At 47.3% G+C, this 27,944-nt stretch overlaps 1 long non-coding RNA gene across 5 annotated transcripts; it reads left to right on the top strand.

Moving 5' to 3' along the window:
- On the top strand, positions 1–27,944 carry LOC103796040 (uncharacterized). 5 transcript variants are annotated; one of them, XR_623707.6, is made up of 6 exons: positions 1–148; positions 7,449–18,674; positions 19,946–20,053; positions 20,863–21,071; positions 25,419–25,480; positions 25,574–27,944. It is a non-coding gene; the product is annotated as an uncharacterized LOC103796040 (long non-coding RNA). The 5 variants fall into 5 exon arrangements; XR_008474993.2 differs by having other exon boundaries at positions 19,946–20,087; XR_008474992.2 differs by having other exon boundaries at positions 7,449–20,053.

Genomic DNA, 27,944 nt, shown 5'->3' with positions numbered 1-27,944 from the left:
AGCTGGGTGGGGGCAGATGGCCGCATTGTCGTTAATGTCTAGTGATGGGAGAATCCCAAAGGCGCTGGTGTTGCAGTCTGGAGACAGCTAGAAAGCCGGGCCGACATGCTTTCTGAAGCGTCCCGGCAGCCTTTGGAGGCAGCTTCGCGTGAGTGCATTTAACTCTCATCTTTGTCCCTTGTTCTCATGCCAGCCTTCTCTGTATGCCCACCAGATTCCTTCCTGTCTGTGTGACTCCATGCCCTGTCTCTGTCCCTCCTTGGAACTGCATGGTAGGGACTCCTTCCTTGTGTGATGGGGGAGCAGACACTAAGGAGAGGAGAAGGGGCGGGGCACAGCTAGGCAGCTGGTGCTGGCCACCACCTTTCCCTTCTGAGCCCACCCGTTTCCTTTTGCCTCCGCTTGCTTTTGCCTCCAATTCCTTCCAGTACAGCTTTCCGTCATGCTGGGGCAGGTCCAGCGAGAGGAGGGCACCAGCCAGGCCTCTGGGAGGGCATCTGCTTCTGCTGATAAGTACCCCTGTCTTTCTCCTCCTCTTCAGCAGGGTGGAGATGCCCTCCCCCATGAGCCGTGGAATTAAAACAGGGAACTGGGCTCTGGCAACTGGCCTTCTCCCTGGCACCAGGCCTGCTCTGTCTCCATGGATTTCTCTCTCTGAGAGCCACTGTTTCCTGATTAAAAATGATTTCTTCTTGCATAGCAAACTAAGGCCTTGCCTGGAGTCCACCCCCAAAGTGAGACAGAAAGTTGGAATTCCAGGGTCCCAGGACAATCAATAGGAAAGAAAGACCCTGCTGTCTGAGAATCCGTTCCCCTCCAGGCCAAGGGGAGGTTTGAGAGCAGAGGGGTGCATGGGGGGCGAACCTGATCCTACCTGCCTCCGACCTGTGGTTTACCTGTCTAGCCCAGTGTATGAGTTGGCTAGGGCTGCCTAACAAAGCACCCCAGACTGGTGGCTTACATAATAGGACTGTGTTGTCTCACAGGTCTGGATGCCAGAAGTCTGAAATCAAGGTGTCAGCAGGGTTGGTTCCTCCCAAGGGGTGTTAGGGGAAGGATTGGTCCAGGATCTCACCTCAGCTGCCCATGGCCATCTTCTCCCTATGTCTCTTCACATCATTTTTCCTCTGTGTGTGTCCCTGTGTCCACATTTCCCCCTTTTTCTAAGGACACCAGTTCTATTAGTCTGCTTGGACTGCTGTAACAAAATACCACAAACTATGTGGCTTAAACAGGAGAAACTTATTTCCCACAGTCCTGGAGGCTGGAAATCCAAGCTCAAGGTGTCATCAGGGTCCATTTCTGGCAAGGACTCTTCCTGGCTTGCAGACAGCTGCCTTCTGACTGCGTCCTCATATGGAATGGAGAGAGAGCTCTTGTGACTCTTCCTCTACTTACAGGGGCATGAGCCCTGTCAGATTAGGGGCGCACGAGCCCTGTCAGATTAGGGGTGCATGAGCCCTGTCAGATTAGGGGCACATGAGCCCTGTCAGATTAGGGGTACATGCTTATGACTTCATTTAATCTTTACAACCTCCTCATGGGCCCTATCCCCAAATACAGTGACACTAGGAGCTCGGCTTTTAACATATGAATTTTGGAGGAGTGACACATCCAAAGTCCATAGCACCAGACATATGGGATTAGAGGCCATCCTAATGACCCCACTTTAGCTTAGTGATCTCTGTAAACACCCTATCTCCAAATCAGGTCATATTTGGAGGCCTTGGGAACTAGGACTTTGACATACAAATTTTGGGGAGACAATTCGACTCCTAATACTCTGGGTCTTCCTGGCTTACTCTAGCACCCTGGAATTCATTACAAAAGAGGTTGGTGGCTCAAATGTGTCCCCCTTCACAGAAACAATCTGCTGGGTTTTTCTGGGGGAAGGGGTGGGCAGAGTCCCCTCAGGAGCTCCCTGTGTCGAGGCTGAACCCCGTGGGCACCCCAGGCTCTGCTCAGCAGTCCCATCTTATGTCTTACCAGCTCCACTCCCTGCTGCCATTCCTGCACCTGTGCTGTCAGCTTTCCAACTACCCCTGCTGACTCATCTCTGAACCACAGCATTCAGCTGGTCATTGTAGGTCTCCCTGAAGATATCTGGGCAGAGCCTGCTGGAGAGTGAGAAGGAGCACATTTTAGATGTTGCTGGGCATGGGGCATGTGGGGAGGGACATAGAAGTGGGAAAGAGGTGGAGGAGAGGAGTGAGAGAAGAGACCAGTAGGAATTAGATCCTCTTTCATCCCAAACTTGCTGTCACAGCCAGGAAGAAAACCCTTATCCCACTTTTTCTTCATAATAGGTTTATTGCAAAAACATTTCAAACAAGACAGATACTGTTTTCTTTTAAATCTTTATTTAAAGTACATAAAGATGAGAATTTTCTTTTCTAGGTTGAGTAGCCCTCATGTCTTTATAATTCTCCCATCATTTCCTGCTGGAGATGGAGAACACAGACCATTGCGATCAGGAGGCCCTCCAGTTGCACCATGGCTCTAAATTATGGAGCTGGGCCAGGCTTTTGGGAATCTTTCTCTTTGTTCCTTTGGGTGACCCACACCCTGTTCTTGCCACTCCTGCTTTGGATGAATCCCAGGTTTCTCTAGTGTGCCTTCCCTGTCTTGTCTTCCTCCCTCCTCATTCACACACATCTTGGCTTTATGGTACGAAGAGATCACAGGGTTGGGAAACAGAGAATTCACCTTGCCTGCCATTGATCTAAGTGGGTAAAGGCAGAAAGGAAGGCTTATGGCGATGACGAATGTCCTAAGGCTCCTTTCCCCCTGGGGACACTGCACGGGACAACATCTATGGAGAATGACCACATCACACCCTCACTGTCTCTGTCTTAAAATCATAGCCTCTGAGAGTTGGAAGGGTCTTTGGAAAACAGAACTCATCTTCCTACTATCCCCTTGATGGATGCTGGATGGGGCTTGGGGAGGAAAACAGGGAGGGCACATTGGAGAGTCCTGGGATTCATCCAAGTCAAGAATCCACATGTATGCCAGATAGGGCCTGGTTTTTCTGCATTCCAGGCTGGGGCTTCTCCCTCCTTCTCCCATCTATGGCTCATCCCATGGTTGGGCAGCTCAGGGTGTTCAAATATCTTTTCCACTGTTGAATAAGAATCTTCCTGTATTAGTCAGGGTTAGAAACAGCCAATAGTGTGTATATGTGTGTGTGTGTGTGTGTTACAAAGAGATTTATTTTAACAAATTGGCTCACATGATTATGAAGGCTGACAAGTCCCAAGCCTGCAGTCCCACATCTGTAGGCAAGCTGGAGATAATGGAAGAGCTGAGGTTGTAAGTTCCCGCCTGGGTCTGAAGGCCTGAGAACCAGGAGGGCTGATGGTATAGGTTCCAGTTTGGAAGCTGACAGGCTTGAGACCCAGGGGCAGCCAATGTTTTATGTCCAAAGGCAGGAAAAAGCTGATGTCCTGGAAGGCAATCAGGCAGAAAGAATTCTCTCTTACTAGGAGGAGGGCCAGCCTTTTGCTTTATTCAGGCCTTTAGCTGATTGGTTGAGGCCACTCCCGTTGGGGAGGAAATCTGCTTTGACTGGCTGCTGACTTTGCTTTATTCAGGCCTTTAGCTGATTGGGTGAGGCCACTCCCGTTGGGGAGGGAATCTGTTTTGACTGGCTGCTGACTTTGCTTTATTCAGGCCTTTAGCTGATTGGGTGAGGCCACTCCCGTTGGGGAGGGAATCTGTTTTGACTGGCTGCTGACTTTGCTTTATTCAGGCCTTTAGCTGATTGGGTGAGGCCACTCCCGTTGGGGAGGGAATCTGCTTTGACTGGCTGCTGACTTTGCTTTATTCAGGCCTTTAGCTGATTGGGTGAGGCCACTCCCGTTGGGGAGGGAATCTGTTTTGACTGGCTGCTGACTTTGCTTTATTCAGGCCTTTAGCTGATTGGGTGAGGCCACTCCCGTTGGGGAGGGAATCTGTTTTGACTGGCTGCTGACTTTGCTTTATTCAGGCCTTTAGCTGATTGGGTGAGGCCACTCCCGTTGGGGAGGGAATCTGTTTTGACTGGCTGCTGACTTTGCTTTATTCAGGCCTTTAGCTGATTGGGTGAGGCCACTCCCGTTGGGGAGGGAATCTGTTTTGACTGGCTGCTGACTTTGCTTTATTCAGGCCTTTAGCTGATTGGGTGAGGCCACTCCCGTTGGGGAGGGAATCTGCTTTGACTGGCTGCTGACTTTGCTTTATTCAGGCCTTTAGCTGATTGGGTGAGGCCACTCCCATTGGGGAGGGAATCTGTTTTGACTGGCTGCTGACTTTGCTTTATTCAGGCCTTTAGCTGATTGGGTGAGGCCACTCCCGTTGGGGAGGGAATCTGTTTTGACTGGCTGCTGACTTTGCTTTATTCAGGCCTTTAGCTGATTGGGTGAGGCCACTCCCGTTGGGGAGGGAATCTGTTTTGACTGGCTGCTGACTTTGCTTTATTCAGGCCTTTAGCTGATTGGGTGAGGCCACTCCCGTTGGGGAGGGAATCTGTTTTGACTGGCTGCTGACTTTGCTTTATTCAGGCCTTTAGCTGATTGGGTGAGGCCACTCCCGTTGGGGAGGGAATCTGCTTTGACTGGCTGCTGACTTTGCTTTATTCAGGCCTTTAGCTGATTGGGTGAGGCCACTCCCGTTGGGGAGGGAATCTGTTTTGACTGGCTGCTGACTTTGCTTTATTCAGGCCTTTAGCTGATTGGGTGAGGCCACTCCCGTTGGGGAGGAAATCTGCTTTGACTGGCTGCTGACTTTGCTTTATTCAGGCCTTTAGCTGATTGGGTGAGACCACTCCCGTTGGGGAGGAAATCTGCTTTGACTGGCTGCTGACTTTGCTTTATTCAGGCCTTTAGCTGATTGGGTGAGGCCACTCCCGTTGGGGAGGGAATCTGTTTTGACTGGCTGCTGACTTTGCTTTATTCAGGCCTTTAGCTGATTGGGTGAGGCCACTCCCGTTGGGGAGGAAATCTGCTTTGACTGGCTGCTGACTTTGCTTTATTCAGGCCTTTAGCTGATTGGGTGAGGCCACTCCCGTTGGGGAGGGAATCTGTTTTGACTGGCTGCTGACTTTGCTTTATTCAGGCCTTTAGCTGATTGGGTGAGGCCACTCCCGTTGGGGAGGAAATCTGCTTTGACTGGCTGCTGACTTTGCTTTATTCAGGCCTTTAGCTGATTGGGTGAGGCCACTCACGTTGGGGAGGGAATCTGTTTTGACTGGCTGCTGACTTTGCTTTATTCAGGCCTTTAGCTGATTGGGTGAGGCCACTCACGTTGGGGAGGGAATCTGTTTTGACTGGCTGCTGACTTTGCTTTATTCAGGCCTTTAGCTGATTGGGTGAGGCCACTCCCGTTGGGGAGGAAATCTGCTTTGACTGGCTGCTGACTTTGCTTTATTCAGGCCTTTAGCTGATTGGGTGAGGCCACTCCCGTTGGGGAGGGAATCTGTTTTGACTGGCTGCTGACTCTAATGTTAATCTCATCCCTAAACACTCTCCACAGAAACACCCAGAATCACGTTGAACCAAATATTTGGGCACCTTGTGACTCAGCCAAGTTGACACATAAAATTAACCACCACCCTTTCTTTCTGTTGCTCCCCAGTTAGCCTAGTCTTCCTTATCTGGTCTTCTAGGGAGGGCTAGCCCTCAAGGGGCCCCAGTGTCCAGCTCAGCCCACTGCTCCTAGGAGGAGGCCTGGGTGCCCCAGCTGGAAGATGCCTCAATTTCCATTCAGTTGCCTCTCCCCATAGGGCAGTGGCTGGCTCCCCTTACCTCAGCTGGACCAGAGGGGCCATCTGCCCTGCCCTCCCTCCCCCAGCACATCCAGGTGTGGCGCTTGGCTGGCACACATCAGGGTGCTGTGGCCAGAGAGGGTGATGCTGGTTGGCCTCTGCCTGGATCTAAAAACAAATGACTGAGGGAGGAGGGCTCTTCTCCATTCTTGGTAAATCACAGAAGTCACAGTGATTGAGGTCAATAAGAATCCTGGGACTGATCTTTGGAGGAAGGAAGTAAGAAGGCTCATTTCTGTCTCTGTTCCCTGTCCCTAAGAGTCACTAGTAGGGGCCTCAAAGATCGGGGGAAGAGGGCTACCTACTAGATGCCAGAGGCTTAAGCATATCATATCCTGTAAGCTACACAAACACCTAGCATGGGCCAGTCAGTCTCAGCTCTATTTTAACCACAAGGACACTAATGCATGGAGAGTTGATGTCACAAGCACAGAGTCAAATAGCTGCAAACTGCCAGGATTTGAATCCAGCACTGATCTATTCCAAACCCTCCTTTTTCTGCTACATCTTGGGTTGTTATGTGCCTGTGCAGGCTCTATGATCTATTCTGCCTAAAGGTAGAAGGGCAATAATCAGTTTCAACATAATTCTAACAATAACAATTTAGCTCTGCCCAGCTAGTAGCCAGCATGGGGGGGGGGGGTCACTGCAGGTTTGACATTGCTGTGTCATCTTCAGTAGCTAATGAATGAAGAAACTGGGGGACATGGCTACTGAAGGCCATCTTTTCCAGGTCTGGGATCCTAGACATGACGCAGGAGGATCTCCAGAGCAGGTAGCCCGAGGCACCTCATTTTTGCAGCATCAAGGAAAGGGAGAGGTAGAGGAATGAGAGGCCTGCTGCCCCAGAGTCTCACGGTCTGCAGTCCCTCCCCCAGTTATGGGAGGGCAAGATCTTGCTGGCAGAGGTGATGTAGACAGGAGCCTTTGCAAAGGGCACAGCAGAAGTGGAGCCCAGCCTCCTGTTTGCTTGGGACATAGCTAGCCTGTGTTCTGCAGAGACTCCAAAGAGGAGGGCAAACAAGGGGATTTTCGGATGGTCTTTGCTGCTTTCTCCTTTGTTTTCTCTTACGGGAAGCAGCAGCGGCTGTGGGTCTTCTAAATGTTGGTCTGGAGGAGTCAGGCACAGGAAGCTGGAGGGGCAATGGCTTATGTGAGATGAGGAGACTGAAGTCGTGTTAAGCTGAGCTGTGAAGTGATTGACTTGCGCCCTGCTCAGAGAAGCTCCGGCTTCTCTGGAGGGAGTGTGAGCTGACCTTTCTGGATCCCCTTGCTCCTCTTATAATGGACTCTTTAACAGGCACTGTTATCAATATGGAGAGTCTTGGGCTGGAGGGATCCAAAGTGAATCACTCAGACACTCCTTGAATACCTGTGGAGACGGGAAACTCACTGTCTTCCAAGGCAGCTCATTTCATCTTTGCACAGCTCCTTCCTAGGCCAGCAGTCTCCTAGGATCTTCTGTTCATCATTCCAGGGTCTTCGGAGCCCTGTAGTGTTTCTTGTCATTGCTTTGTGGCACTGCTGACCATTCCTCTTTTCCTCTGACCCCACATGTGCATTTGACGTGAAGCGCCATGATAGTCCTCTGGGAATGTGACCCAGTGCTCTGTGATTACTTGTAATTGTTGTTTCATTTCCTCAGCTGGATTGCTAGCTGCCTTCAGCGGGGACCAGACCGTCTCTACCCACATATTCACTACTAGCGGCTGAGCAGATGGCAAGCGCTTAATCACTGCATGGTGGAAAGAAGGAAGTAAGGAAGGGAGGGAGGAGGGAGGGAGGAAAGACTTGTCCTCAACATCTTTGTCTGCCAGACAATAGGTCCCACCCAGATAAGGGTTCCCTGTGGCAGTCTGTTGCTCCTGTCTGGCAGGTACTCTGGCATAGAAAACAGCTCTGGGCTTTAGCCTCACTAACTGGGTTCCAGTTGGGCCTTTGTATTTTCGAACCCAGCAAGCTTGGGGAAGCTATTTCTATGAGCCCCAGTTTCCACTCTGTAAGAGGGAATAATCATCACTCCCTTCATATAGGGTTGTTGTGAGGATAAAATCAGATCAAGGGACCTCATGTCCTCTGTAAACTGGGTTTCCTTAGGAATAGAGGTTTAGCATATGGGGAATCAGGATTCCCGAAATAATAATGCCATTATCATTGGATTAATGTCTACTGTGTGTTAACTGCTGAGTCATTTCTTTACAGACGTTGTTTCAGGGTATAGTTTATAAGGTGGGCAGTTTGGTGATGATGAAACAGAGGTTTGGAAAGGTTAAGTGACTTGAAAAACTAGAATTTGAACCTAGGTTCCCAATGGTCTCCAAGCCCAAATAATCTTCTCTCCACTTCAAGCTACTTTCCCTTAAGGCCAATATGGGTCATGCAGGAGTAGAAGGGTCGATGTGGTCATGGTGATGGGTGTTGGACTCAAAGACTCTGGAAAAGACTTTTTTTTTCTTTTTTGAGATGGAATCTTGCTCTATCCCCCAGACTGGAGTACAGTGGTGCGATCTTGGCACACTGCAACCTCTGCCTCCCAGGTTCAAGTGATTCCCCTGCCTCAGCCTCCCAAGTAGCTGAGATTACAGGCGTGCGTCACCGCATCTGGCTAATTTTTGTATTTTTAGTAGAGATGGGGTTTTACCATATTGGCCAGGTTGGTCTTGAACTTCTGACCTCGTGATCCACCTGCCTCGGCCTTCTAAAGTGCTAGGATTACAGGTGTGAGCCACTGCACCCAGCATAAAAGAGTCTTTTTTTTTTTTTTTTTTTTTAAAGACAGAATCTTGCTCTATCACCAGGCTAGAGTCCAGTGGTGCAATCTTGGTTCACTGCAACCTCTGCCTCCTGGGTTCAAGTGATTCTTCCGCCTCAGCCTCCCGAGTAGCTGGGATCACAGGCACGCGCCACCATGCCTAGCTAACTTTTTTGTATTTTTAGCAGAGACAGGGTTTCACCATGTTGGCCAGGATGGTCTCGATCTCTTGACCTCGTGATCTGCCTGCCTCGGCCTCCCAAAGTGCTGGGATTACAGGCGTGAGCCACCGCGCCTGTCCCGAAAAGACTCTTAAATCCTGTGACTTTATCGTTTTCCCACTACACAGGGTAAAGCAAATACTCAAGCCTCATTCTTTTACTGGTTTCACAAATCTTTCCCTTGCTCCCTTGCCCTAAGTGAGTCATTTGCAGTTGGATTCTGGTCTGCAGCCAGGTGCTGTTTCTTTTTCAAGGAAACAGGGGTGGCTGTGTAAAGACGAGGGTTCCCAGGAGTGCTCAGTGTGTATGCCGGGTGTGTGTGTGGGGTATGTGGTAAGGTGGAACAAGGCGAGGAAGATACACCTTTAGGCAGTAACCAATTGATCATTTGATAAACTTTATTGAGCACTTATATGTGCCAGGAGCTGTGCTGAACTCCACAGGGCTGAAGACATGGGCTCTGGTCTCCAGAGGCTTATAGATTGGTGAGGAAGACAGGATTCAAGGCAGATGAAAAAGCTCCTTATGCTTATGGATGGTAGAGGAGCAGACTGGAGCGGAAGGGAGGGGAGGAGAAGGGAAGGGAGGGAAGGGGAGGGGAGGGAAGGACGGGGGAGGGGGAAAGGAGGAGTGGGGGCATGCTGTTGGGGAGAGAGGAGCAAGTCTTTACCCAGGGGGTGGTGGGCAGGGGGCAGTACACCCATGTCCCTCTCCAGAATTCTTTACCCCAGCGGCCCCCTTAGGCCTGGTTCTCAGTTTAAGTCAAATAATTTTGGTCCCTAGTTGCCTCCTGCCTGCCACTTTCCAACTCAATCATTCTTTGAAATTTGGAGCTGTAGCTAAAACGCCTTTGCCCTGTAACAGGATTTTCACAGTCTCCACAGCAGCGGCTAACGTCGCTCATCACCTGCTGTTGTAATCTGCACCGCTAAGCCCTCGGCTAGAGGCAAAAAGCTTAACTCGCCGTGCTGCTTCGAGCTTGCTCTTCCTGGCATCCGAGCCATATTTCAGTCAGGGGAGCTAATCCGCCCCCCCACCCAACTGCACACACAGAGACATTTCAAAGGAAACACAAATGGCAAAGGGAGCTGTGGCTCCTTCTGGGAGGGGCTCTGAGAGCCAAGCTCCCCAGACCTAATGGGCAACAGAAAGTGCGTCCTGGCGACTGTGAGGAAAACCATTCTTCATGCCTTCTCCTGAAGGGTTTGGTGGGAGAGCTGAAGGGCTGATTTTCCCGAAGACTGTGTTTTAAGGGCTGGCCGGGCCTCAGTGGCCACACTGGGAAAGTCAGCTTTGTTAAAAGGAATATGTAGTGAGCTGTGAGCGGGGGGCGTATCCGTGTATGCCTTGACTCGTGCCTGATGAACTCAACACCTCCCATCTTTCCTAAAAGCATAATCCCCAGTGTGTTTTTTGTTTTTCCTTCTACCTCTGTCTTAATACTTTATGTCCCAGAGAGCCAGAACCCAGAGCACTTGGGAAGAGTGCTTGCCACGTAGTAGGAGTTCACCAACTGCTTGTCGAATGGGTGAGTACCAGCACTGGAGATCAGCTTTGTTCCAGCCATGGTGCTGTGTGCTTAAACATGTGGGTATAAGTGGAAAAGCAAACCAGAAACAGGAAAGAGTCACAGACTCCTAAGAGGCAGGGGGCTGATGAAACCTAATACGTGCCAGGTGTTTTTTATAGATGCTGGGGAGACAGCCGTGAAACACGGAGACTTAAATTCCTACCCTGGTTCTAGTGGAAGGCATTGGACCAAGACTGACCAGTGAGCAGATTTTTGCTAAACCTAAGAAATGACTTTCTGAGAACTAGAACTGTCCAGCAGTGTCATGTGTGGTCGTGTGAGGTAGTCAGCTCCCTGTTCCAGGAAGAGTTTGATCAGAGGCAACATGAGCATACCTGGGGATGCAGAGGAGGGGGAGCAGATCCTATGGCTGCCCATATCCCCTTCCCTTATTTCTGCAGTGCGCACTGGCCAGCTTTTTGCAGCCAGCACCTGCATTTCTCTGCCTGAGAGGCTTCTCTGCCCCCAGAGTCTATTTTGCTGCCCACTCATCAACTGGAAATGCGAGGGAATTAATGCCCACACCCTTTCCCTGGGAAAGGAGCCCTCAAGTGATGACTGACTGGAGCTGGTACACAAATGTCCCAGTTCCCATGTCCCTTGGATGGGTTCACACCAAGGCAAATGTTTTCCACTGTTTCTCAGATTTCCCGGCAGGATTAAGCAGGGGTTCCCCACAGTGTAAACTTGCTGGATAAGGAATCCTTCACTGGCTGCCTTCCTGCCCCGTACCTCTTCCCCACTTCCTTTCTGACGTTTCCTGATTACACCTCCAAAATGATGATTTGCATTTGGATCTTCATCTCCATGTCTGCTTCTGGGAGACCCCAAAGGAAGACAAGGGGACCCCTGCTCTGTATGGGTTCTGGGACCTCTGAGGATTCCCTCCTTCCAGTTCTAACACTTGATAACTGCCAAACTCCTACTGGGCTTTGGAAATGGCACCAGATTCAACCCAGAACTCCCTGTCCCAGCTTGGGGATTGGGCAGAGAACATTTCCTACTCATATGAGACAGCAGAGGATGCCAAACCTGCCTCCTTACCAGGTCAGGAGGTTCCCTGACAGCAGTCCACTAAGCCCCTTTTGGGGTAAGCCCCCTGACAGAAGTCTGCTAAGCCCCTTTTGGGATTACCCCAAAAGGGGTTTAGCAGACTGCTGTGCTCCATCAGAGCAGAGCTGTATCTTCTGAACCCAGAACCCTTCATCAAAGTTTGTTGATGTGGCTCTGCCTGATCTTTGCATCCCCTTAGCCTGTGCCAGTGCTAGCCAGGGCTGGGCCCTCAACACCTTCACTGCCAAGGTACTTCTGCTTCCCACAGATGTTGAGCCAGGAGCCAATCAGGGCTGGTCTATGGGCTTTATTATGACACCTGTCCAGAGAAAGTTCAGGGCATAGAACTGAGTGAGTATCAAGCTGGGCTCATTGTCTGCTACTGCCCAAGACCTGGCACCATAGGTCACAGGTACAGACAATAAAAACCACATTTTTGGGTGGAGAGGAGAGGAACACAGGTTGTTCAGCAGGTGTGGTGGACACTATCATACGCAGCCCAGCCCAGATCTCCTGACAATGAAGAACATGTTGACCAGCTGGGAAAGTCAGCAGACAGGCTTCCACGATCGGTCTCTACAGAGATCACTTCAGCTGCAGACAGCCTCGTGCCGGGGTTGTGCCCCTCTGGGGTGGCCCACAACCACTGACAGATTGATATGGGAATAGAAAGACCTGGCCATCTTGGCTGGATTCAGGATGGCCCCCAAGGGCCCTTCTCAGCTCCATAACTCCTTGTGGGGTGTGCCAAAGCTGCCTTTGGGCTGCATAAAAGCTGGATTCCTCCCTCTGCCCAGGCTCACTTCTTACCCTGCATGACCGCTGCTGTGGGTCCCATGCCACTTCTTATTAAACACCCCGCTGGCAAAACTCCATCTCAGGGGCTGCTCTCAGGCAACCTGACCTGTGACAGTGGGACATCGTCCCCACCTACTCAGCTAAGCCTCTGCGTCAGCCTGCCAAACTCTATTCCTTTCCAAATTGTCATCCCTACAGGAAGCTCTGCCTACCTTAAAGAGCTAGTCTCAAGCCCAGCCCAGCTCCTCCATTGGTCTTGGCAGGGAGGATCTATGGGCTGGCTGGTGAGAGTAGGGTAGCTGCTTCCTGCAGACCACACCCTCCCCCAAAACACACACATGGCACCATAATTAAGTCATATGCTGATGCCCCAGCTGCGCTCAGACACCTAGAAGGTGAAGCCATCACGGGCTCCGAAGCAGTGTCTCTGGATCTGAGGTGCATTCCTGCAGCTGGGACTGCAATGGGAGCTCGCTTTATTAGATCCCATTATAAATGGATGATTTGCCATCTCCGAAGATAAATGGGAAACTTAATGCAGAGGTATCCTATCTGGGGAAACTGGAGAGTTATGGATGTTAGCTTTGTAGCTTTATGAAAGCACTCTCTTATAGAAACTGAAATGACCAAGATTAGATTGAATTAGTATGTACTGGTATGAGCTTTTTCTCCCCCTATCCATCTTGACTTTTTTTTTTTTTAAGGCAGAAGATTTGCCTCCTGGGTGAGCATTTCAGAAAAATACAAATCCTGAGTTTGGGTTTGGTAATTAGCAGGATTGCCTCCTGGTGCTAACGAGGCAGCTACCCAGCTGGGACTGTCTATGTAGGTGGAGGAAGTGGCGCCCTCTGCTGGCTTCCTTTATGGGTGGTGTCTGCTCCCTTCCACCTGGGATCCCCCTTGGTACCAGGTGCTCTCTTCACCTGTCCTTGTAGAATGCAGATAGATTAGTGAGGCCTCTTGTCCAGCACCCAGGCTCCTGGCTACCCCATCCGAGGATGGGGATGCTCCATCCCATACAGACCCCACTCTCCAGCAGTGTTCCCTAGGCTGAGCTTGAGAACCAGCTCCTAGCTGGGTGGTGAGGCTTTCTGCCAGCAAACAGCTCCATCTGATATGTATGTTAGAGCACTTGTGATACCAAGCACAAGGCTAGGCACTGGAGGCATTAAGATGAGGAGACTAAGGTTCTTGCCCTTCAGGAGAACCATCTAACTGAGGGGAGGAAGGCATATGTAGATGATTTCCAAACGGGCACTCTTTGTACCTTCTGCCTTGATGGACATGTTCTCTATCTTTGCTGACCACAGGAAGTGCAGTAGCCATGAACTTCCTGTGGTCCCCTGGAGATAATAAGAATGGGAGTCGGGAAAGGAATTCTAGGGTTGGTTCTTAAGCCAACCATCCTGGGATCTCAGGCAAATCATATCTGTGATTTGAACCCCAGTTTCATTTTTTCTTGTTAAAACTTGCTCTGCTTCTCTACAATATTAGAACCAAGAGATCTAATCTTCACTTGGCCCACTTTTCACCTGATGGAGGGAGGAGCAGAGGCTGTAACCTGCCTGATCTCATGGCTGTGAAGGGCAGAATCAGGCCCTTAACTCCTCATCCTGGTTTTTTGACCAGAGCAGGCTGCTGCTGGGGGTGCTGTGGGGATCAAATATGAAAAGAGAAAGGAAGATCTTTGGAAAGTCAAAGCTACCCAAGTCTCAGAGCCTTTTGACACCATGGTGGCTGGCGAAACCACCCACAGAGCCACTGAAGGCTCAAGACCGTGTGGCGAGGTTGGACACACACTTGAAGCTTAGAGAACTAATGTAGAAGAGGCTTGTCTGTGAGATTTTGCAGTACCCTAGGCCCAACACACAACCCTACAGTTGATGTCTGCCCCAAACTTCAGCATGATAAAAGAATTCTAAGAGTTGGGCTGTAGGAGGAGGACACAAAACAGTGTATGTGCCATTAGATCTCAAATTTCAGGAGCCCTGAGAAGCTCAGAGCCTCTCAGATACTTTACTCCAACAGGTTGGAGTTCACCTGTTGAATGCCCAGCATCCCTATTAGACAGTGAGTGAGTTATCCCAGCATGGCTTCTGGAGCTGCCTTTGGGTCAAGGAACTTTGCAGAGATGGAGAGTGGGAGGCTTATATGGAAATAAAAGTGGGGGACTCCTTGCAACGAACTCAACTCCAGGAGGGTGTCAGCACTGTAATGGAATTTGAATGAAGTATTGAGAGCTGGGTTGGGAGATGAGAGAGGTCAGGAGCAGTAAGTCTCAGGTGGAATCATTTAAAATTTAAAACACAGATTAAACAGCTTCCTTTTTCTGATGACAAGTACTGTGCCTATCCTGGGTCCCAGGGAGCTCCCTCATAGAGGTTCAGAGCTCTGTTGAATGCAGGGACCCAGGCTAAGAGGCTTCCTCTGTTCGCCAGCCAGCTCTGGACAAGGCCTGGGGCACTTTTCCTGCAAGCCCCCATCTTTTCCCACACTGTGGCCCACTGGGTCTTGGGGCCTCTGCCAAGGCCTACCAGCCCCAGGGGTGCCTCCATTTCAGGCTGTTCATGCTGGTGCAAGCTACTTCTCCTATAATGGAAGTATTTTTCGTACCCTTTGCCTACTGGTTCTTTACTTTGAGCATGGGGAAGTGAGATCTTTCCTTGGATGAGGTGTGCTTTGTGCTCTGAAGGCTAGTTTCTAGGTTACCACCTGGCTGTAGCAGGAGCGGAGCCAGAAGAACTTTGGGATAACTTCAACCATCTCCCTCTCTATCCCCATCGACAGAGGAGACATTGAGGTACCAAAGAAGGAAGCGACTTGCCAAGTTCACACAGCTAGTCAGCAGCGAGGTTGGAATTGAAATTTAGGATATATAACTCATTCAATCCTTCATTCCATACATTTAAAATAAATGCCCAGTATGTACCAAGAATGATGCCAGCCAAGGGGAAAACGGAGAGTGAGAAGACATGGTCTGCATTCAAGGAGTTTGCCTCGGAGTGCGGGAGATGAACATATCATCCTCGATTTTTACAAGTGGTACAAAGGAAAATATCTGGGTGATGACACAAGAGACAAAAGCAGAGTGGGGCCTTAGTCTCTAGAGAGGGTGGTATGAAAAGGCTCATCTGAATAAGCGATAATATTGAGCTTAGATAAGCAGGATCAGCAGGGGTCAGGTCAAGTGTGTTCCAGGCAGAGGGAGCCGCATGCACAAAGCCCCTGCAGGAGGAGAGTTTGGTGTCATGGAAGAAACAGCCATCCGCCACCAACATCAGCGTGGTTGAGTAGGGTGCGAGAGGAGATAAGGGTGAAGGTGAGGCAAGGGCAAGGTCATGCAGCAGACCTCCCTGAGTCAAGTGGAAGAATGCCAATTTCATTCCCATTTCTGCCATGCTGTCCAAAAGTCGTAGCTGTGTGTGTTTAGGCGGCACAGTGTCAGGGAAGGCCAGGAGCAGGACACAGCCTGTAAATGCAGGGACTTAGCATGAGAAGGAGAGGGCTTCTGAAGACAAGGGTTGGACATAGGATGCATAGAGCTGCCTTCAGCCAAGGGAGGGGACACTGAGGGGACACAAGCAAAGAAGCCTTGGAGGAAGACCTTTGAGACTGGCACCAAGGCTGTCAGGTGGCAACCGAGAGGGTGGTTTGTCCAGAAAGGATTAAGTATATCCAAGGATTGAGGCCAAGAGGCATTGTCTAACCAGCCAGGGCCTTAACAGATCCAGATGGAAGAAGCCAGACTTGGGCCTCAGGCTGAGCCAAGCGTATCCTTGATTAAGCTGAGTGTCTGTGGGTTACTTCCCTGGATGCAGCTGGTGCCCTCAGAAGTCCTGGCTGGTCGGTTCTAAATAGTGGTGGAGTGCGTGTCATGCTGACACACTTCTCACCTGGGAGAGGGGCTGCTGAAGACACATATGGCAAGGTGACAGGGGGCAAGCATGTTGCTCCCATGGATGCAGCAGGTAAGGAAGGTAGAGGAGGAGAATGAGGGGGTGGGGTGGGGGGTCTTCCTTCAGCTCAAGTGAAGCAAGGTCTGCCATTCTTCTCTGGGCTGTCTTCTCTGACCCTGGCTGTGGAGGTCTGAAGCTAAAGGATCAGCCTGCTTCCTGCTCCAGGTAAGTGTGACTAGCATGGCCCTGGAGGCAGCCCCCGCCCCTGGTTTTTCCCCTCTGGTGACCATCAAAGCTGACATCACAATTTGATTAACACAGCGACCTCTCATGGGGCCATTACCATGAACAAGATAAGGCATGCCAAGCACTTAGCACAGTGCCAGAGACCCCGGATGCCTGGTTTAGCTGCTGATAGATTTACTATTTACTGGGTCAGGTCTCTTCCATTAATGCTATTTAGCCCCACTCCTTTGCCCTGGGCTGAGCTACTTGACCTTCTCACATGATCTGATGTCCTCCTATCTTTTGCGAAGAGACAATATAATATAGGACCTTTGGTTCTCTGCTTGGTGCTGGTCCAGAGTGACCTCAGCCAAGTCACTTCTGCTCCCCAAGTCTGTTTGGTCATCTGTCAGTTGATGTGCTTGTTCTAAACCAGAGCTCTGCACTAGGTTGCTGTGCCACATTGCTGAGTCACAACTAAGTTACCTGTGTGTTGAGGGGGCAAGTCCCTCGGCCCTTGAGATGCCTTGGTGGGTCAGGATAGCCCCTAACAAGGTCTCCTCTAACTGCAAGTAGCCTGTGCTATTGACTCCAGCATGCAGAACAAATATTGCCATTTTATCTGTGTGCTATAATGTAAAAAAGGAAAAGTTGAGAAGCCCTAGAAATCATTCTTGATATGCTAATATTCTGAGTCATCTCCTAGCTTCAAAACTTGCCTATTCCAAGAAGTCTGCCCGCCCCCACAGCATCGTTCAATGATATTTCTTCTTCAGGGTCTTCTCAGCAGTTATGAGCTGCATTCGCCTGGAATGAATGAATTAATTTGTACTTCTTAATATGTGACCTGTGGGCTGTTTCCTGTAACAACAATGACAATGACAACAACTCCTCTCACTTATTGAGCGCGTGGGTGGCAGACAGCTCACGAAGTGCTTTGCTATTCGCTTCCACAATAGTGTGTGAGGGATGCGTGCACTGTTGTGTATGCACACACGGGAAGCCTGAGACTTACATAGCTGGAAACAATTGCCCAAATAGGAAGTGGCTGAGTGATGACTTGGATGTGAGTCTGTCTGGCCTGATGTAGTCCGTGCTCTTAAGCAGTTAAGTAGTATGCCTTGTGTGTGTGTGTGTGTGTGTGTGTGTGTGTGTGTGTGTGTCCTTCTCCCAGTTAAACTATAGATCTCCCAAAAGAGAGAGTGTTTTCTGCATTCTTTCCATCTTCCCAGAGCTCAAAATGATATTCAATAGTCCGAGCTCAGTGATTACTGTTGGGCATGTTAGACACTTTGTTCTAAGTTAAGAGTGAGGTATAGAATAGCCTTCCCTGGGTCACAGGTAGGAAGCACAACTGACCACTGGTTTTGCCTGGGTGTAGGTGGGTGTGTGAAATCTTACTGGGATGGTGGCACAGAAGAGCCTCCCAGCCCCGCCTGCTCCAGGTAGCTTGACTGCTGTTTCAGGGTAAAATGGACTTCACTAAGGGAAGTCAGAACTGGAGAATTCATAAAGTATGTCCTTCAAGCCAGGTACCCAGCCCATGACACTTGGTCCTGGGGCTTCCCACAGCTTCTCGCACAGTCCTGTCTTCTCTCTTTCAGAGGGGCAAGTAAAAGCCAGTGATTGTCATCTAGGATTAATGGGTCTTGGTAGCCTGGAGTGGGGATCACATATCCAAGCAGTGCTCACTTGTGACCCTGGCCTCCAATCTAAAGCCCCTGTCTCCTCTCCATCAGTGCCCCGGGACTGCATGCTTAACCCTTCTTCCTTCCCTCCTCCCTTGGCTTTAATGTCCTCACCTGGCCTTCCCACTGCTTAGCTTCTAGTTCGGTCCTATAAAGGAGCTTAGACTCTTGGTGAGTTGTCTTTGAGTGGCCCGAGGAAGCCCCCATCCCACTCTTCTTTCTCCTGAACACCCAAACCACACACATATGTGCGATGTGGTTAAGGATCAGACAGTCCTGCATTTGACTCTCTGCTCTAACTGATTAGTATGTAACTTTGGATAAGTTCATCGATATTCGCTTAAGAAGTATTTACTGAGCACCTACTATGTGCCACATACTATGCTATGTACTGGACATGTGGTGATATGTGGAGAATAAACCCGGCAGGTGCGTGCTTGTGAAGGTGGTCAGGTGAGGTCTCCTTGAGTTGAAGTCTGAATGATGATAAAGAGGTAATACGGAGGAAGAACATTCTACTGAGACAGGGGAAACAACCAGTGCAAAGGCCCTGAGGCACACTGACACATTCAGTAGATTTACAGGGTGTTGCTGTACTGGAGAATGAACTGCAGATCATCAGGAGTGGCAGTAAGGAAACCGGTGAGAAGTCTACTGTGAAGGTCCAGGTGAGCACTGACGAAGGCCGAGTATATTATATCTTCTCTCTGAAACTTACTTGCCCTATTCAAAAAATGAACATAACAAGAGTACTTCCCTTACAGGGTGGCCATGGAGAGTAAATGAGTCGGTATTTGGCATGCAGTAAATAGTAACTATTAGCATTAATAAAAAGGGTAGTCATCACAAGTGTGGGCTCAGCTCTATGAGGCTTCACAGGAGAACTGAGCCTCCAGTGAAGCTGAGACTTTTCCATCCAGCGGTCAGGGGTGCTTCCAGGGAGTCAGAGGTCAGAGGCCAGCTGCCCCTTCTGTCACCCATCCCAGGTTCTTAGTAAAGGGCATCACTGGATGCTCAGTGGGGATTAAGGCAGCCACTGCTCAGGGAGGAGGGACAGGTGGCCTTGGGAGGGAGGGCAGCATCTTCTCTGTGTTATGGAAGCTAGCAGGCTGAGGAGTGGGGAAGCTCAAGCAACCCGTGCTTCCTGTGTTCCTGAGCCAGACCTGGGAGAAATTCTCACCTCATCCAGGGAGGCTTTGAGTTGAGAAGAAAGAATTGAGCTAGGAGGGGAGGCAAGCCAGGGTATAGAAGGCAAGGAGGCAGGCTCTCCTTCTTCTTGACTTTCCATAACCCAGGGCAGGGATGTGGGGTAAATAGAGGAAGAGAGAGGAGAAGGGGTGAGGGGAATCACTTCCCATCTTTGTGATGAGTGGATGAGATGAAAGAAGCCAAAGCTACCAAGAAGGATTTGGTTAGATGCCCTCAACTGTACAGAGACAGCAGTTGGACCCTACAGCACATTTCTGCTCGAATAAACAGGACCTTCTCTCCGGCAGAAATCCTTCTCTTCCAACTGGCATGGGGGGTGAGCCTGCTGAGAGGCTAAGAGGGCTCCGATGACCTCTAGCTCCTGCCCCCACCTGACTGCACCAGTTGTCTGCAATGGTGGCAAAGGGAAATTTTATGAGCTCTTCAGTCCTCAGGTCTCATGGGCTTTTGCCTTGCTCCAGACCATCTCTGATACACACATATATCTTGAAAAGGAAAAGAAAGAGAGAGAAAAGCTATTTTATTTCATTGCCAAACCATCCACTTTAAATACCCTTTTTATTACAGTATCTGCATAGTAATACTAATAATAGATCTTGTTGGCAGCTCTAATGAGGCTGGAGAATATAAGGTTTCCAATAAAGTTAATTGTTGCCTTTAATATTCTCATACATTTATACATGGTAAATCTTTAAAGGAGAAAAAACACTCCATTTCATCCCTTAAGCAGCCGGTCCTAGACTGGATTGAGACCAACTGCAGTAGAGACGTGGGCTGGGAGCTTGACTGTCGGAAAACTTGGATTAGGATCTCCAGACTTCCTCCTACCAAGAAGAGCGTGAGTTTTGAGTCGGAGAGCTCTGGGTTTCCAGGTCAGCTTTGTCACGTCCTGACTTTGTAGGTGGGGCCCATGGCTTATCCTCTCTGTCTCTGTTTTTCAGTCTCTGAGATGGGATTTATGATAAATGGATATGAAGCTCAGTATAGTGCTGACATATATGTGGTGTTCCATGCATGTCAACTATTATCATTATTTTAAGCTACTAAATACACTTATTATTTTATCCACTTGTTATGTGCATCATTAATTGTGACGTGAAGCAGGGTGCTGCAGTCATTGTATCTGATCTTCAGAGCTAACTAAAAGATCTTTCTGTTAATCAGTTTTTTTTTTCCCCCGTTAATCAGTTTCTTAAGCTTGTGTAGCAGTAAGCAATAGATCAGGGTTAGAAGTCAGGATTCTTGATCTCCAGCAACGTTCAGTAACCAGCAGTTAGGAGGCAGCCCTGATCTCCAAACCCTACCTCTCCACAAGTCTAGCGCATACATGACTGACCTGACCTTCTGCCCACCTTTAATCAGACCCATATCTACTGCCTGGGCCCTGGACATATTGTGATTAAAATTCGGGAATGAAGGAGGGCTTCTTGCCCCTGTCTTGCGACCCGTACTCTTGATTCCTGTCCATCCTCTCCCGGTGGTCATACATTTTCTTTGCTTTTACTTTTACTCGGAGAAAATTTTGTGATTTTTACAGTCACAGAGTAAAGAAGAATATATGTTTCACCATTTATTGTATTACCGATGTCATGTATTTTTGACAGTTCCATCACATTTCTGACATTTACAATGTTTTTTTTCCCCCAGGGAGTGAGTAGAAGGAGCTGTTTTCCCATGCCCCACCCACATGATCCTGGAAACGAAGAGGAACCTGAGATGCTCTGGGTTAGGGACAGGCCTGTGTGACCTTGTGTTTTAACAAATGGATCACAAACAATCCAACCCCCACCTCTCTGGCCTTCCTCACCCAGTCGGAGTTCTCCGCTCCACATCAACGCCTCTCCCGCTGGCAAGTGGTAAGAAATACTATGTGACAGGATGGTTGCCATGGCAACCCTCATTTCCAGTTAAACAACCGGGCACTGATGAAAGGAGTCTCGTTTGCTTTGGTTACAGGGTTTGCTGGGAAGGGTGTGGAGCGTGTTTCTTCCTCTCTTGTTTTTCCCTTTCTTACTCCTCACTTTCCTGTCTTGTTATTCAGGGATGAGATAGAGGCACTGAAGGTCCGGGTGCTGCCCAGGCCCTAGAGAATGGGGAGTGTCGCTTCAGGCTGGACCAGAGGCAGCAGGGCTGGGTGTCTGGGGGCTGAGTGCTGAGTGGAGGTCGCGCCTCCTGGTCTTGCAGCCGCAGTTTTCCTCCCAGCTCCGCCTGCCTCAGGTCCCCTGGTTTCCCTGCCCTTCCAAAGAAAGGACCTGTTGGGGAAGAAATGGGCTGGCGGAGGACCCTGTGTCCCAACAGGTGGTTGGGTAATTAAGTGAGCTTTATGCACACAACACTGTTTTGCCTGATGTAATTGCAGTTTCCATATAAATAATTCACGGGAAATTATTAGAGTGAGGACATCGCCCGCCTCCTCATAATTTGCTTAACCGAAATAGGCTCTTTCATCATCCGTGTTGATTTGCCTTAAGACCATGCACTCAGCATCCTTCATAGGCCTGCTCCTCCGAAAACGAGAATGCAGAATTTAATTAAGTTATGCAAATTGGGCATCCCCTGCCTGGGAGAGGCAGGGTGTTTGCCCACATGGCTGTGGGGTGGTGCACGGAAGAAGGGAGAGGCATGGTGTGCCCCAGGTGCCCAAACAGTGGCAGTTGTTTAGGAAGGAAGTTCCCCCCTCTGAAAAATCACAGCACCCCAATGAAGAGTTTAAGAGCTGTACTCCTTGAATGGGGTAGAGCAGTCAGAGCTGGAACTCTGGGGCCTGCCTCCTGGCTTATTCGCTGTGTAACTTTGGGCAAATAACTTAACCCCACTAAACCTCAGCTTCCTTCTCTGTAAAATGAGGCTCATGAAGGCACCCTTCTCCTGAGGTTGAGGTGAGGGATATATGAGAGGGTCTCATTAATATGGTTCTGGCCACAGGGCTTCATAAGCACTTGCTATTAGTTATTATTATTACTATTACTGTTGTTGTGATTGTTCTCATTAAATACATGAGAATCTCAGCTGTGGCTTCTATTGCTCTGGGTGGGAATATCTGCCTGAGTCTATCCAGGCCTTCTGCCACAGGGAGGGTTAAATTTTGACATTCTCCCTAGATTATCCCATGATTTTTGGAGAAACTTGTCAAGTTAGAGGGAAAAACCATGCATTTTGGAGCCAGGCAGATCAAGATTAAAATCCCACTTCCCCTACTTGCATACTGTGTGGTCTTGGGCAAGTTATTTTACCTTCATGAGCCTTAATGGCCTCATGGATAAGATGGGGGTGGTGTTCTTGCTTCTCTTGGAGCTCGTGAGGGTTAGAAAGAATGTCTGCAAAGCACCAGGCACATGCCTGCCACATAGTTTATGCTCAACAAATGGTCAAATGAATCTGAATCTAGGCAGGGCCTGCCTTAGCCTCCTCACTCTCTATCCTTCCTTTTTCTGGGGTCCTTCTTCCATGTCTCTCCCGGCATTCTTTCGATGGTACTTTTCTTTTAAAGGAGCAAAGGACTCAGTAAATATCTACCCTGAGGTATAAGTGACTGATGAGCTTAAAATCTCTATTCCTCCTCAAGGGATTACCATTTTCTTAAGGGAATAAAATGCCTAAGTTTTCTTAAACTAAAGGTTTGGTGCTTTAATGGGGGCATTTTATAAGCCTGTCATAAAACAGAGGGGTGCTCCCAAAATCTCTACTGGAAAGTGATAGCTTCCTCATAAGGGAAGCCCTGAGTCTGGGAACCCGCCTTGATGGCTAGTGCCTCTCATGGATTCTCTCTTTTGCTGGGATTTAAGATTTGTTACACAGCTAGTTGCTTAATTCATTTAACAAATATTTACTGAGCATCTACTGTATGCCAGGCACTGTGCAAATCATTGAGTTTACAGGAGTAAGCAAACAGTCACAGTTCCTGCCCCAATGGAACTTCAAAGCCAGTGGGAGTGACAGTTATGAAATAATCGTTAGCATTTCTGAATATAAATATAATTACACATTCTATAAGAGTTTAAAGAAAATGAACAGGGGGCAATAAGAGTGAATAGAAAGGTGGCTGAACTCAAATGGCAGGTGGGTGGGTAATGGAAGTATCTCTGCAAGAGGAGGAAGGAGAGGACTGAGTTAGGAGAACAGTGAGAGGAAGGGCATTACTGGCACAGGGAAGTGTGTGTTCAAAGGCTCAGAAGCAGGAGAAAGGCTGGTGCCTTTGTGGGACTGGAAGAAGACAAGCAGCTGAAGTGACTAAAGGGACAAGAGGTGTTTGGTGAAGCCAGGTACGGTGGCTCACACCTGTAATCCTAGCATTTTGGGAGGCTAAGGGGGGTGGATTACTTGAGGTCAGGAGTTTGAGACTAGTCTGGCCAACATGATGAAACCCCATCTCTTCTAAAGATACAAAAATTAGCCTGGCATGGTGACACGTGCCTGTAATCCCAGCTACTAGGAGGCTGAGACAGGAGAATTGCTTGAACCTGGGAGATGAAGGTTGTAGTAAGCTGAGATTGCATCACTGCACTCCAGCATGGGTGACAAGAGTGAAACTCTGTCTCAACAAAATTTAAAAAAAGGTGTTTGGTGAAGTAGGCAGAGGTCAGGAGTGGGAGGTCTTAGGATAATAGGGAAATGCAGATCCCAGGGTCCCAATCACATCTGCAGATCAAGCTGGAAGTCCTTTAATATCTAGGTCGTGAGACCCAAAGAAGCCCCTTGACTCATTTTAGAGGAAGAAAAAAGCAGACTGCCAGCAGGAAGAATTAGGGAGAATTTTGGACTCAGTGTTAGAAAAGCCAGTTTGGTTCTGGCTCTGCTAATTGTTCCTTATGAAATTAACTGTTCTGAGCCTTAATGGCCTCACTGGTAATGGGGTGCACTGTATATTTCTCATTGACCCCTCCTGAGCCACTTTTGAGTCTTCTTTGCCCTGCTCTGGGCCCCAGGAGGCTGATTTGTATGAACTGCCTCAGTGGACTTGTTTTCCCTCTGTCTTGGCTAAAGTAAAGTACCAGTACAGAAACTGGGGCAGAAGAAGAGTAAGGTTAAGATACAGACTTCCCTTGCTCTCACGGTACTGGTCAGTGGATTGTCTGCATCTCTCTGTAAAAGGCCACTACCCCAGTTTCACATTCGCCTCCTGTAGATACTGAGTCCAGGTGCTGGTAGCTGCTCCCCATCAGGTCCTAGCCTCAGAGTGGCAGTATCTCCTTTATATTATTAGTCCCACAGTGCTGCGCTATCCCTTGTCACTTCTACTCAGCCCTGCCCACATCTTCAACAAGAGTCACCACAGTGAGCATGTTGGATTATTTTCTATGCCAACTTGCTTGGGCCACAGGGTGCCCAGACATTTGGTCAAATATTATTCTGGTGTGTCTCTGAGAGTGTTTCTGTGTGAAATTAACATTTGAATCAGTGGATTAGTAAAGAAGGCTGCCCTCCTTAATGTGGGTGGGTCTCATCCAATAAGTTGGAGACCTGAACAAAACAGAAAAATTGAGTAAGAGACCACTTCCGCCTGAATGCCTGGAGAAGGAACAAGCCCTTTGCCCTTTGGCTGAAACTTAACACCATCAACTCGTTTGGATCTCTAGCTTGCCAGCTGCAGATACTGGGACTTGTCAGCCTCCATAATTGCATGTACTGATGCTTTAATAAACATCGCTCTCTCTCTCTGTCTTTCTCTTCATATATATGTATGTGTATGTGTGTGTGTGTCTATAGTCATGTGTCACTCAACAACGGAGTTACCTTTTGAGAAATGCGTTGTTAGGCAATTTTGTCATTGTGGACATATCAGAGAGTGTACGTACACAAACCTAGGTTGTATAGCCTATTATATACCTAGGCTATATGGTATGCTCTGTTGCTCCTAGTCTACAAACTTGTACAGCGTGTTACTGTACTGAGTACCGCAGGTAGGTGTAACACAATGCTAATTATTTGTATATCTAAACATAGAAAATGTACAGTAAGAGTAGAGTATAAAATATCCATTATAACTTACGGAATCACTCTCGTATATGTAGGCAATTGTTGACTGAAACATTATTATGCAACATATGACTAAATATATGTAGTCATATATAGAGAGTTATATAAATAGTCATATATATATAGTTCTATCTGTATCTATATTTGCAATCAGTTCTGTTTCTTTGACCAATACTGTGTTTGACAAACATTTGCTGACTATTGCATATGACTTTATCATCTCTCAGGTCCCTGCCAGCTCTCACACATCGATTTAAGAAACAGGCTGTGGAAGTGAGCAGGGTAGCAGGTAGGAGGAACAGGGAAGCTGTGGCTTTCCTGGGGTTGGCCCAAGCCCCAGTATCCCCACATCTTCACTCTTTCTCTTCCTTCACCATCCCAGGCTGTGACTGGGAAAGAAGACTGTGAGAAGGGAAGAGACGAAGCAATCTTCCCTGCTGCTCCTGTATCTCTTCATGGATGCCTTACCTTTTATTTTTAAGTTTTATTAAAATATAATTGACATACAATATTCTGAACATATTTAAAGTATACCATTTGATGAGTTTTGACATATGTATATTTGAGATAATGAACATATCCATCATTTCCGTAAGTTTCTTTGTGCCCCTTTGAAATCCCTCTCTCCTGCACTCCCCACCCCCAATCCCTAGGCAAACACTGATCTGCTTTCTGTCACTATAGATTCATTTGCATTTCCTACAATTATATAAATGGAAGCTACAATATGCACACATTTTGTCTGCCTTCCTTCACTCAGCATAATTATTTTGAGATCCATCTGTGTTGTAGTATATATCAATAGTTCATTTCTGATAGTATTTCATTATATGAATATACCACAGCTTGTCTCTTCTCCCATTGATGGACATTTGGATGTTTTCATTTTTTGGCTGTTACAAATAATGCTTCTGCGAGCATTTGCGTAGAAGCTTTGGCATCCATATACACTTACACTTCTCTTGGGTAAATACCTAAGAGGAGAATGACTGGATCATATAGTAGGTGGTTGTTTAAATTTTTGAGAAACTGCCATGCTGCTTTCAAAATTAGTTGTACCACTTTACATTCTCTCAGCAGTATATGAGAATTCCAATGGCTTCACATTTTTGGCAATACTTGGTATGTTCAGGCTTCTTAATTTTAGCCATTTTAATAGGAGTACAGGGGTATCTCATTGTGGCTTTAATTTGCATTTCCCTAACAAGTAATAATGTTGTTTCTTTTTTTCATATGTTTCTCTGCTTTCTGTATATTTTCTTTGGTGAAGGCAAATCTTTTGTCTGTTTCTAAATAACATTGTTTATGTTCTTATTATTTATTTTTGAAGGTTATTTATATATTATAGATACACATCTTTGACCAAATACATGGTTTGAAAATATTTTCTCATTCTGTGCCTTGTCTTTTATTCTCTTAACAGCTTGTCTTTTTATTCTCTTAACTGTGTCTTTGAAAAGCAATTTTGGATTTTGATGAAGTTCTATTTACAAGTTGTTTTTTTATGCAGTTATGTCTAAGATGCCTTTACTTAATCCAAGGTCATAAAGCTTTTGTCTTATGTTTTCTTCTAGAAGTGTTAAAGTTTTAGGTTTTATATTTAGATCTATTACCCTTTTGAGTTGATTTTTGTATGTGGTGCACAGAATGGATCAAAAATATGTAGTTTTACATGTGAATATCCAATTGTCCTAATACCATTAGTTGAAAAGTTTTAAACTTCTTCCCTTTACTTGCTTTTATAAGCTTGTCAAAACTCAGCTATATATATAAAGATATATGTTTGCGTCTATTTCTGGCCTCCATTCTGTTACATTGATGTTTACACCAATACCTCACTATTCATATACTACAATTTTATAACTCATAAAAACAGGTAATGCTAATCCTCTAAACTTGCTCTTTTTTTTTTTTTTCAAAGTTGTGTTGTCTATTTCAGGTTCTTTGAATTTCTAGAAATATTTTAGAATTAGTTTAAAACTTTCTACTAAAAAGCATGGTGAGATGTTAAATGGGATGGCATTGAATCTATTGATGAATTTGGAGGGTACTGACATTTTACTTTTAACAATATTGAGGCTTCCAATTCATGAACATAGTATGTACATTTCCCTTTATTTGGGTGTTTAAAAATTTCTTTAAGTACTATTTTAGGGTCTTTGGTGTACATATCTTTCACAACTTTTGCATATCTTTCCCTAAATATTTTATATTTTCTGATGTTCTTGTAAATAATACTGTTTTCTCAATTTTAATTTTTGATTATTATTACCATTAGTATATTAAAATTGAATTTTGTATATTTACCTTGTGTCTTTCAACCTTGATAAACTCATTTGTTAGTTCCAGTGGCTTTTCATAGATTTCACTGGATTTTCTACATAAACAATCATGCTGGGTATATATGAAGACAGTTTTACTCCTTTTTCAGTCTTGATTCCTTTTCATTTATTTATTTTTCCTATTTTTATTACACTGGCTAGAACCTTCAGAACAATGCTGAATGGAAGAGAACATTCTTGTGCTGCTGTTTTTGGTCTTGGTGATGTGTCATGTGAGAAAGCATTCATCTTTTTATAGATGCCCTTCATCAGGTTGAGAAAGTTTCTTCATTCTTATTTTGCTGTGAATTTTTGTCCTGAGTGATTGTTGGATTTTGTTGAATTCTTTATTGCATCTATATAGATCATATGACTTTTCTTCAAAATGTGTTTCTATGGTAAATTACCCTAATAAATTTTAGACATTAAATC

The sequence above is a fragment of the Callithrix jacchus genome, chromosome 10, assembly GCF_049354715.1.
Source record: "Callithrix jacchus isolate 240 chromosome 10, calJac240_pri, whole genome shotgun sequence".
NCBI lineage: Eukaryota > Metazoa > Chordata > Mammalia > Primates > Cebidae > Callithrix > Callithrix jacchus.
The sequence above is the reverse complement of the archived record's forward strand: the minus strand, read 5'-3'. Positions and strand labels throughout refer to the sequence as shown.